The sequence below is a fragment of the Larimichthys crocea genome, chromosome VII (assembly GCF_000972845.2).
Source record: "Larimichthys crocea isolate SSNF chromosome VII, L_crocea_2.0, whole genome shotgun sequence".
NCBI lineage: Eukaryota > Metazoa > Chordata > Actinopteri > Sciaenidae > Larimichthys > Larimichthys crocea.
In genome coordinates this window covers 28,166,593-28,178,980 of record NC_040017.1, presented here as the reverse complement: position 1 = coordinate 28,178,980, position 12,388 = coordinate 28,166,593, and the positions used below count along the sequence as shown (strand labels likewise).

At 44.3% G+C, this 12,388-nt stretch overlaps 1 protein-coding gene across 1 annotated transcript in view; it reads right to left on the bottom strand.

Moving 5' to 3' along the window:
- The window catches only part of LOC113746131 (leucine-rich repeat and fibronectin type III domain-containing protein 1-like protein), a 201,293-nt gene that overhangs the window by 99,525 nt on the left and 89,380 nt on the right, over positions 1-12,388 (bottom strand). Inside the window, 1 exon segment of the mRNA XM_074527724.1 lies at positions 2,927-3,095. The gene's annotated coding sequence lies outside the window, so the exon portion shown is untranslated.

The window sequence follows — 12,388 nt, the reverse complement described above, 5'->3', positions numbered from 1 at the left end:
TATACCAAAAGGAACATCGAGATACTCTATTTCCAAAAGTGTTTTCCTAATCTAACACCGGCAACATTATGTTTACCTCCACAGGTATATTTACGGGGTCTGGCAGAAACTCTTAGACAGCTCAGTATTCAGAAAGCCAGAGAGAGCCGGGAACTCAAAGTCCTAAAAAAGTCTGTTTACAACACTGACTGAACTTTAAATGAAGATGAGGGATTGAAAAGCAGCAGACGTCTATGAGAGGACATTTAGTTTGAAGCAGCATCTTCTGGTTCAACAAGACTGGATTCACATAATTAATAAATGAAGTAGTTTTGTTTTATAGTTTATCTCTCTGTTGTTAGGGTAGTTAGAACGTTTCCATTGTTTATGATCAACAAACAGCAGAAGCAAAGGGGATATTAAACGCAACATTGTTACCTCTGACATCCCATAAATACGTATTAAAATATTGTCATGTTTGCTCGATAATAGAAGAGAATACACAACTAATCTGTGCACATGAACTCTTTTATATAAAGATGGACAACACGCCAGAACTTCTTTCCATCGTTTCCATCCATTCGTTTAGGCTAAATAATGATTTTAATTCATATTAAAGCAGAAGAAGAAGAGAGTGAACAAAGTTTTGTTGAGCAGGTAAGGAAGTTGGCTTACAGTGACAGGAAGTGACCCGAGGACAGGTGCGAAACCTAAAAACTTTTCACAGTAAAAGCCCAGTTCAGTTCACACAATGAACAAAATCCCTCCATGGAGTCCCTGCGGTCCCGACATTTAGCAGCAATGAAAGAAAAAGAAAGTTGTTTCTTATATGCACATAACTCAAGCCAAACTTTGTGCCCAGCGGCTCTGCAGGAAGAAGCAGCTCCTCGGCTAATGATGAGTATTTATAAGAGCATTTCTTGACTCACTGCAGAGCTCAACAAAAAAAACAGCGAGAGGGCGGTAATGGAAAGTACTCAGTATGCAGGCAGCACTTACAAACTTGAGAGGAACCGGATGGAGAGTTTAATATTCATTATACAACAGAGACGACTGGGTCAGAACATCTCCAGAACAGCAGCTCGTGTGGAGTGTTAACTAACCAAGGAAGGAAAAGCAGACAGGGTCATGAGTGGCCGAGGTTCATCTGGGAACCTTCGACACAGACGGTATTCTCAGATTTTTTTGAGAAGGGTTAAATGTGGACTTGGACTGGACTTGGTTGAAGATCTGTGAAGATGTTTCACCTCTGCTTCAGTCATCCAAGGTGAAATACCTGGGTTTCCTTCACAGATCTACAACCAAGTCCTTCTTGAAGAAAGATAACCTGGACTACTGAGAACCTCCACAGTTAGAGTATTCCCTGATGGCAGTGGCCTCTTTCAGCAGGATAATGCACCCTGGCACAAAGAAAACGTGGTTCAGGAATGGTTTGAGGAACACAACGGTGTTGACTTGGCCAATCCATGGAGGCCTACCTCAAAACTTCCAGGACTTAAAGAATCTGCTGCCAAAGTCTTGATGAGGTCTGGAGGAGTCCAGGCCTCGGCGGATCAGGGCTGTTTTGGCCGCCAAAAATGGTCCTGCACAATATTAGACAGGTGGTCGTGATGTTATGGCTGATCTGTGATGTTTTGGCGATGTGCCTCAGTCCTGACCGCCCCCCACGCGCCGTCAGCGCTCGCCTCTTACTGTTGTAAACTCTGTTGTTGGTCGGACTCTCTTCCCCGCCCTCGCTCTCATTATCGCCTCTCTCATCCTGCGTCTGTCCTTCTTATTATTCTGCTTGTGACCATTAGAGCCTGTTGATCTCATTACTGTAATCCTGATTCAAGGCCCAACACCTGCCATTACTGCGAGCTCTCCGTCTCATTAGGAAACTCCTGTCAGCGCCGCGGTGAATGCTGCCGCGGCAAATTAGCTCTGATAGAAAACTCTTGAATGAGAAAAGATATGAATGTGTGTGTATGAGCAGAATATCAAGTGAAGTGTGTGGGCGATAAAGGTTTGTTGTGTACTGTGTATAAAAGTGTGTGTGTGTTAGCAGATCTATAGCTACCTAATGGACCTATTTTCTCGTTGGAGTTGCTTCAAACGATTCACTCGGAGCGAGAAAACTAATGTGGCTATTAAGGCTGCATTAGCTAAAGTCACTGTCTCTCTCACACACTCTAATTGCGAGTTGCTTCAATTGTTTTCTTCTTCTTTTATGAGTTTGTATAAAAGCTCTCAGCGAGGTCATCCTCGAGCCGATGAAGCACATCACAGCCTGCTTCAGATTTATAGGCACTAACCTTTAAAACGCCACTTTGAAATCTGATTGTGAGGGCTGCTACAGTCATCTGTGGCCGGGCCTCACCGGTTACTGTACAAAAGCACAACTTTATTCAAAGTGGATCAGGTTTTAGTCACAATACATTAGACTCTGACTGCTCAGCTTCAACTCTCTGTGATTCACACACTTTATGATGGACAGGTAGTTTTAGTCTAAACACTAAAGTAGCTACTAAACTGACTCAGCCCGGGAAGCCAGGAGCCAGACCCGGCAAGAAAACCACCTCGCTGTGTTCACTGTTAGACTGGACACTGCCGGTTCAGAGGTTCTGTCGCTGTGTTCACTGTTAGACTGGACACTGCCGGTTCAGAGGTTCTGTCGCTGTGTTCGCTGTTAGACTGGACACTGCTGGTTCAGAGGTTCTGTTTGTTTACTGGAAGGTAGAAGCTGACAATATCTCATAGTGCTAGCTTCAATGCTTAGCGGTGGTAATTTAATGTAAATACCAACATCAACATCCACGACAAGTCCCTGCTGCTTGTTTTCACAGGAGACTTTGAAACCACTTCATGACGACAGAAACCAGCGAATCCAAACCTTCACCTCCACCAATCAGGCCTGATTCATCTCCAACAGTGATGAGCAACGTTAGCTTAGCATTAAATGACTTACTGCCTCTTTAACGGGATGGGGGGGCGTCCTCTTCTCTCTGGGCAGGAAACAGCTCATCCGGGTTCACCTGTACGTACTCGTGGTGCGCAGGTTTGACCCTGCGGATGTGCGTTAAAGGTCCAAGAGGCTTGTCATTGGCTCAGCGAGCTGTCAGTCAAATTCTGATTCCCTGCAAAGAGAGACAAAGAGAAGAGGAGGGTAAGAGGTGGTTTGTTTGTGCTCAACATAATAATGGAAGTTTCAATTTGTGCTGGAAGAAAAGTCAGATAAAACAGCTGTAGCTCTTTATATTTAGGGAAAGTAAAGACACACACACCACAGAATATCAGACTTATGAGTCTGAAAAAATAGTCTCTAAGTATCGTACGACAGAGAAACTGTCTGATAAAGTAATTGCTGCTACAATCACACACAGATGTCTGCTGTCTTAACTATTTTCTGTAAACTGCATGAATGGAAACATAAAGACCAAAGACTGAACTTGCTCTCTAGTTTACAAATCTCATTTCATTCATATTCATGGGAATCATCAGAGCAGACAGAGACATCTTTCACCAGTTAAAGTAAAAATTTAAATATTTAGTTTGTATGGAGACAAAACGACGAGATAATTCCGATGTCGGGACTGAAAAATGAAAACGTCAAACACAAGTACACATTCGTTAATCACAGTACCTCCAGTGTTTTAACCAATGAATATCTATGAATACATTTGCACTGATAATGATGGTCGCAGCAGTATGTTCAACCTGTGTTAATCATCTGTCCACTCAGAGATGTTGCTGCATGTTTACTACAGAACAACAGGCAGCCAGTCCTAACCAAGGAACTCTCCAGTACATTATGTGGTTAATGTAATTTGCTACAGTGTAGCTGGGAGGCAGGAGAAGCTGTGGATGACGTCACAGATACGCTGCCCATTCTTCATACTGTCAGTGGTCATCGAGACCTTCGTGTACAATGAGTGGAACCAATGAAAGATTCTCCAATTGGAGGTTTCAGTTGCACTAGTTGGTGTCAAACTGCGACAATCATGAAAACAACAAGAAGAAATTGGATTTGGGTTTGCTCCACCCTCGAGTGCCGGTGCTGTTGGAGGCGCTGGCGGCCTCGGTCAGGTTCAGAGTTTCCCTGCTGACTGCGACAACCTGCAGGGACAAAGCTGACGTTGTCTGACAATTGTCAAAGCAGCCGAACCGCTAACCTGTGAGGAACACCACCACAGACAGGCGGTGTGAAGTTCCTGTCTCACTCCTTCCTTTACCTATCTGTGCTGTCTTACACCACGCTCTGTCTCTTTCAGTCAGTAACTTCCAGACTCCTGCAGAGACTTATGGGAGGACGAGTTTGGCCCACTTCCTAAATGTGTTTCCACACTTATAAAAAGATCCTTTGAGGCTCAAGTGACAAAGACTAAATAGGTGACTGCAGAAGATTCTCTGGGTTTCTAAGCACATTTTCTGGTTGGGAACTGTCAGCACTTCTGTAAAATAATGCTGCCAGTCCCGCTCCGACTCAAAATCAGCCCAGCTTGGCACCTCTACACCGGTCCCCTCCTCCCATAATGCTTTGTGTCCTGCCCTGCTTTCTATTCGCCCCTCGGGACTCTGGTCATTAAAGGAAAATCCTCTGAATCTCAAACAAAAAAAATCGGTTTTATAATTTGCATTTGTTTCCTGCGGGGAGCTGTCAGAGGCAGAAAACACACTGGCACTTCACAGCGTGAAGCCGAGAAGGAATTTTCGGCAGCGAGTGTCAAATTTTGGTGTCAGGACGGGAAGAAACCGGTTAGAGACAACAACCAGGAGAGTCTGTCATTTTAAAATCATTCCCACGCACAAGAGCCAGAATAAACTGGAACCAGAGACTGCTGCACGAAAAGATACATTTTATTGACAATGTTTGATAAGATGATGCTCTCCAGAGGGAGTAAATTATGTAATGGAAACACCTAAATCAAAAACCAACAGACAGACAAGGGACCAGACTGCACGACCAGGCGGGACTAGTGTGGAGTTATGCATAAAAAGATATCGCCACAAACACGCAGGCAAATTATGACACACAAACCAACTGAAACTGAAAACTCTTCTCGTCCAAGCTAAGGTGCAGGCTGCAGAAAAATGGACCATTCAAGTGAAAAGTTAAGAACAAACTTAAATCAAATAAGTCTGAACACTGTTAAGACATTAATGTCCCAAAGAGACTTTGGAACCTTGCAACAAATAATGAGCTAAAGAAATACTTCATGTTCCGACCTTCAGGGATTTGAACATTTTCTTACTGTCCGTGTTTCTCTAAAGTTTTAAGGACTGTGAAATAGAAACTGTGGATATGTTGGACAATATCAGCCAAATGGCCTTCAAATATCTGCTGGACTTCAGTCAAACCAGGGAACGATTTCGAATACATGCTTATTTTTACCAGCGCTGAATCGAGCTCACACAGACATTCTGTTTGTTTGTGTCGTCTCGATCTAACCTGGAAGAAATAACGTCTCCCGCTCTTTTCTCCACCCACCGTGCTGCCCCCTTTCCTCCCTTCAAATGGCTCCGAATATCTCCGAGGTCAAACTAACAACAATCCAACCTGGCAACTCCACACTCCTTTCATCAGGCTCCTGAAGGAAATGACCTCCTTCTGCGGCTGATAGTATTTGAAGTGGCGACACAGAAAGTGGTTATTACTTCAACTTGCAAACCTCGCTTCGACTTGGCAACCGTGAACCTCGCTGCCTTCTCCAGAATCAAATAACCCACTTTACTCTCCCCTCCCACAGCCTGATGGCTCCATCTGTTTTTCCCAACCTGGCAAACTCACACTGCGTTAATAAAAACCCGAGCTCCTCCATCATGCATCAAATAACATCCCTGTCGGACTATCATCAACACAGTAAAACAGCGTACCATGTGAACCCGCAGCGGGCAACAAAAGACTTTTTCTCCAGAGCGTGAAACTAAATAACACATTTCTGTCAGCGCGCTCTGCGGAGGACCAACACATTTCAGACATTTCAAAGGACGCACACACCAACACACTAACACACCAACACACCAACACACTAACACACTAACACACCAACATACTAACACACTAACACACCAACATACTAACACACTAACACACCAACACACTAACACACTAACACACTAACACACCAACACACTAACACACCGACACACCAACACACCAACACACCGACACACCAACACACCAACACACTAACACACTAACACACCAACACACTAACACACTAACACACCAACCAACACACCACACACCAACACACCAACCAACACACTAACACACTAACACACTAACACACCAACACACCAACACACCAACACACAAACACAGCAACACACCGACACACAGACACACTGACACACTGACACACAGACACACAGACACAACGACACACTGACACACTGACACACAGACACACCAACACACCAACACAACAACACAACAACACACCAACACAACAACACACCAACACACTAACACAGCAACACAGCAACACACTAACACACTAACACACCAACACACCAACACACCAACACACCAACACACCAACACACCAACACGTTTGTGTTCTCAGAGTCTAACAGTGTGTTCAGCCACAGCATGGAGGGTCACTTTGACCATGACAGACCATGACAGACTGAACCATGACAGACCATGACGGACTGGACCATGACAGACTGGACCATGACAGACTGAACCATGACAGACCATGACGGACTGAACCATGACAGACTGAACCATGACAGAGCATGACAGACTGGACCATGACAGACTGGACCATGACAGACTGGACCATGACAGACTGGACTATGACAGACTGGACCACGACTGGTTTATAGCATCAGACTGCTTCTGTCAGTACTTTGTCCTTTGTGTTTTCTAATTTCACTTCTGCTCGATGATCCGGACTGTGACAGTCACAAACACGACGTCTGAACCTGACAGCTCGTTACATCATTAAAGGAGCCGTGTACGGGGTACATAACTTCCGTAACATAAGAAGTCAACATTTGGTGGTCCCCTGAAAGTCCTGTTTGTTTGTCTGACCCATCCACCCAACCAACCTCCACCACATGCAGACTTTCTTGCTACATCACCAAACTTCATCAGTACATCGAAACACCACACCCGACAGAAACTTCCAGACAAGTTGTCGTAGATTAAAGTGTTGACCCACTGACGAGGTTGCCTTGTTTGATGATTTTGGCGTGAGAGCTGGGTGCATATGTACTTTGCAAAGGTTACTGGGCGCTGTAGTTCTTCCTCTTGTCCATACTCGGAGTCACAGTAACTGAAGCTCATGATCTTCAGCAGTCTGTATTAGATGAGGTGAGAATCTTTCAAAGTTAAATTTCCTGACAAGTCAACACTCGTCCACGTTCCTTCACTCTTTGCTAAAGAAAACCGTCCTCAGAGTTTCAGAGTGACCTGGTTTTTCCTGCCTGGTTGTTGCCGCTGTGAGCTGACGAGGCGTTGGATGTTGGATGAGCGAAGATGTGGAGATCTGAAAGATGTTAAGAAAACTCACTGTAGGCTGTTTCACTGTGTTTCCACGAGACTCGAGGAGGAAGTGGAGCAGATTATAACAAGTCTCTGGAGGACGAGGACAGTCGAGTGACCACGACGCAAGAAAAAAAAACAAACAAGTTTCATCCGAGATAAAATATATATATGTTGTTCAAGTACACTGTGTCCTTTGCACTGGCTAAAAATACCTCTGCCCTGGAAACTCGTCAACATTTCAGACTTAGAAATCAAACCTGCAGATCTGGCAACATGGCAACCATCTGTCGACTGGCTTCAGTGCTCAAAGATCTGTCCGGTTTCACTGCGTTGTCCAAGTTTGTCGTCTGATTTCGACCCTCTTTCATCACGCCGGCACCTGTCAGGCTCCAAACAGGCAACCGAGTCCCATCCTGCTTTTAAAGTTATCGATCCTCAGAAAAACCCTTGAAAACTATTTTATTACCTCCAAACCTGGCAACCCAGCCACCACAGGTTCAAAACACCAGCTGTTTAAAATGACTCCAACCTGGCGACTAATATCTGCCCCCACCAACACCCTCACCTGTTTCCTGCTGGCATGAAATCCTCTAACCTTTTCACCGGATTAACATCATCCCAGACTGGCAACAATGTCAGAGCACAGCGTGCTTCACAGCGACTGAGCCTTGTACCACCAAACATGGCAACCGTCCCTGTTTTTCCATTAACCTTTGTACCCGTCAAACATCCTGACAACATCTGGCTTAAAACTCCAACCTGGCAACTTGTGCATCAAACTGAACCACTTCACATCTGAAGAGCTCGACACGACGGCGGCAGGATTCCCGCCAAATCCACTCACCTCCTCAACATGGCAACTCTGCCCTGCTTGTAAACCTACCTGCAACCTGGCAACCGCAGCAGGTGCAGCGCTCGGTGCTGAGATAAGCTGAGAGACAAACTTCCCCATCCACCCTCCATCTTCCTCCACCCCCCTGAACACTGAAGCCTCTTCAGCTACAACAGCCGAACATCAACAAGGTCGACAACACAAGACATATATAAATAAATATATCATATATATATTTATTATTATTAATATTACGGACTAGACCAAATGAGCGGTCAGCAGCTAACGTCTATGATGCTAACTTATCTATTGTCCAGCTCCTGTTCTGGCACGACACTGTAAACCTCCTCTTCTTCTTCCTGGTGGTCTAAAACGCCTGTGGTACAAACACTAACATTCCCCTGAGCTAAACCAACTGAGCTAAAACAACAGGCAGGCTACATTAGCTAACATTAGCTAACAGCAGCTAACAAACTGAGCTAACATTAGCTAACTTTAGCTAACAGCAGCTAACAAACTGAGCTAACAACAGCTAACATTAGCTAACAGCAGCTAACAAACTGAGCTAACATTAGCTAACAGCAGCTAACAAACTGAGCTAACATTAGCTAACTTTAGCTAACAGCAGCTAACATTAGCTAACAGCAGCTAACAAACTGAGCTAACATTAGCTAACAGCAGCTAACATTAACTAACAGCAGCTAACATACTGAGGTAACATGAGCTAACAGCAGCTGTTCCAGCTCCAGGCTCCTTTCCCTCCTGAACACACAGGTGAGAAACAGAAACAACATGACCCTGAATGCCTGTACTGTTAAACACACACACACACACCTACTCCTACACACACACGCATACACACACACACACACACTTACACCTACACACACACACACACACACACACTATGTTTCATTACTACAGTATTTTTTTATTTCTGGCCTGGAGCAGCTCATTAAATATTTACCAACACGGCTGTCGCTTGTTCTCTCATTTTATTTCCTTTTATCTCTGTTTGTCTTTCACACACACACACACACACACACACACACACACACACACACAGCTATATTTGTGAGGACATTTTGCTCAGCACAACCGAGCACTAAGGCACACACCATCAACTATTTCACCGATTCTGGTGAAACCTCTGGAAACGGGATGTCACAAAGACTAAGCTGTGTGTGTGTGTGTGTGTGTGTGTGTGCGTGTGTGTGTGTATTCTGACATAGTTGACCTCAAGCACTCATCGTCATGGAAACCTCCAGTTGATTACAACACATAATAACCATATGGTCATGGTTTGTGGTAATGGAATAACATTACTGCCGTCGATAACCTCGGAGCTTGTGCATGTGTGTTCCTGTGTGTATCAGCATGTGTGTGTGTGTGTGTGTGTTCCTGAGTGTATCAACATGTGTGTGTGTGTGTTCCTGAGTGTATCAGCATGTGTGTGTGTGTTCCTGAGTGTATCAGCATGTGTGTGTGTGTGTTCCTGAGTGTATCAGCATTTGTGTGTGTGTGTTCCTGAGTGTATCAGCATGTGTGTGTGTGTGTTCCTGAGTGTATCAGCATGTGTGTGTGTGTGTTCCTGTGTGTATCAGCATGTGTGTGTGTACAGTATCAACATGTGTGTGTGTGTTCCTGTGTGTATCAGCATGTGTGTGTGTGTGTTCCTGTGTGTATCTGCATGTGTGTGTGTATCAACATGTGTGTGTGTATGTTCCTGAGTGTATAAGCATGTGTGTGTGTGTGTTTCTGTGTGTATCAGCATGTGTGTGTGTTCCTGAGTGTATCAGCATGTGTGTGTGTGTGTTCCTGTGTGTATCAGCATGTGTGTGTATTCCTGAGTGTATCAGCATGTGTGTGTGTGTGTTCCTGTGTGTATCTGCATGTGTGTGTGTATCAACATGTGTGTGTGTATGTTCCTGTGTGTATCAGCATGTGTGTGTGCTCCTGTGTGTGTATTCCTGTGTGTATCAGCATGTGTGTGTGTGTTCCTGTGTGTATCAGCATGTGTGTGTGTGTGAAGAGGTGTCTGACCCCATCATCACATGAAGACACCTTCATCCTCTGGCTTCTCTCTCTCTCTGTCGCCAATCAATTCTCATCGCCGTGGCGACTATGGGATTCAATTAGAGCCGCCTCGGCACAAAGGCACCACGTGTGTGTGTGTGTGTGTGTGTGCGTGTGTGTGTGTGTGTGTGTGTGTGTGCTTTAACAGTGACCTTGAAAATGTATCAGGAAGTGTAATCTGTTTAGAAAGACTGCTGCTGCGAACAGAAGACGAGGAGTGGGAGGACGGAGGAAGAGTTCTTCTTCACAGATAAACAGACGTTTATTTCACCAACAAACTGAGCTAACAGCAGCTAACACACTGAGCTAACAGCAGCTAACAGCAGCTACAGTTGGCAGCAGTTTACAGCGTCACTATGACTTAAAACCTGTTAGCTTATGGTGGTAAATTATTAACGATTAGCTTCTAGTTGTCATGATTAGTGTTGATTGATGCACTGCAGGTCAGACAGCAGACTGAAGTTAGTCTGATAATCACAAACACCGCCTGCTTTTGAAGTCTGACTCGATTTGGCGAAGGAGCTAAAAATGGCTTCAGGAACGAGGAGAAATAAAACTAGAAACATTTCTAAAGAAATTCTGAGTGTGCCTGATTCTGGCCAGTCGCCCCCATACATTATTATTGACACTGCTCAGCAAATTCAGTATTAATACAACAAGCTGTGTCATCATTGCCTTTTTAATGGGCTCTTATTTTGAAGGGACTCTTATTTTGAAAGACTTTTGTCTTGTCTGTGTGTGTGTGTGTGAGAGGGACCAGGTGGAGCCCACCAATCAGAGCAGAGCAAATCAACCGCAGCTGCTCCTGTGACATTTGACATCACTGACAGAGAGAGAAAAAACGCTGAAAGTACCCCTCGAACAGGAAGGATTTCTGTCCAAACCGTATTTCCAATCATTGAACTGGCTTCACTTTTAGCATCTTGAGCTCTTCCTGAACGTCTACATAGTTATTTTGTGTCAGTAAAATGAAGAAATGTGACCGTTAGAGCGATTCAAAGAAATGTTACTTCTGCTTTCATTAAGAAATGTTCCCGCCTTTTCAACATGGCAGTCTATGAGGCTGTGGATAGGTGTTGCTGGTGCATCTTTGTGTCCCACACACAAATCTTCCTACGTTTCTATGTATAAATTATTTCTGTAGAGGGAAAGCTGTGGCCTTGAGACCAGTATACAAATACATTTTAAAAAAATTTCTCTCCCTCTCCACTCTAGTGATGATGTCACCAACTGTAGCTCGCAAACATTCTACCAATACACACCCATTCATTTTTTTGGCGTGGTTTTTGGTGATTTATCGGCAAACTGTTTGGCGAAACGCTTAGAAAAGTCATAGCAGTCGATTCCCAGCCGAGCTGCACGTTTTGATACCTTTTTTGTGTATGTGTGACAAAAAGTAGTGTGGCAAAAAAGGGCGTAAGAATAATAAAAAGCTTGGTGAATAGTGTATAGTGTGCTCTTTCAGGCACACTCAATAATAATAACCACAGTGAATAGTGTATAGTGTGCTCTTTCAGGCACACTCAATAATAATAACCACAGTAAATAGTATATAGTGTGCTCTTTCAGGCACACTCAATGAAACTGTCGTCAGCTGTGAGGAGCAAACAAAGCAGAGAGGATGAAGAGGAGGAGACACTGAACACGGAGGGAAGGAAGAGTTGTAGAGTGACGAGGAAACGTGAAGCACTCTTCACTTAATTATAATCAAAGCGATGATCAACAATCCGGTTGAGTGAAGAAGAATACGACGATGGAGGATAATGATCTCGGCAGTCTGTCACGTTCTCCTCCTCTTCTTTCATCACGAGGGATCCTCCAATCAACGTCTGGAGAATCTTTCTTTTTCCTTCCTCTCTTTCATCTCTCAGCTCTTTCATCTTTCTTTCTTTGCTCGTTCTGGTTCATCTCTTCAAACTGTCGCCTCTCTTTTGTTTCTGTAACTTTATTCTGTCGTTCTTAATACAGTTAATCGATCTGAAGATGTTTTCATCACATCTCCACGATCCTTCTCATCCTCCAGT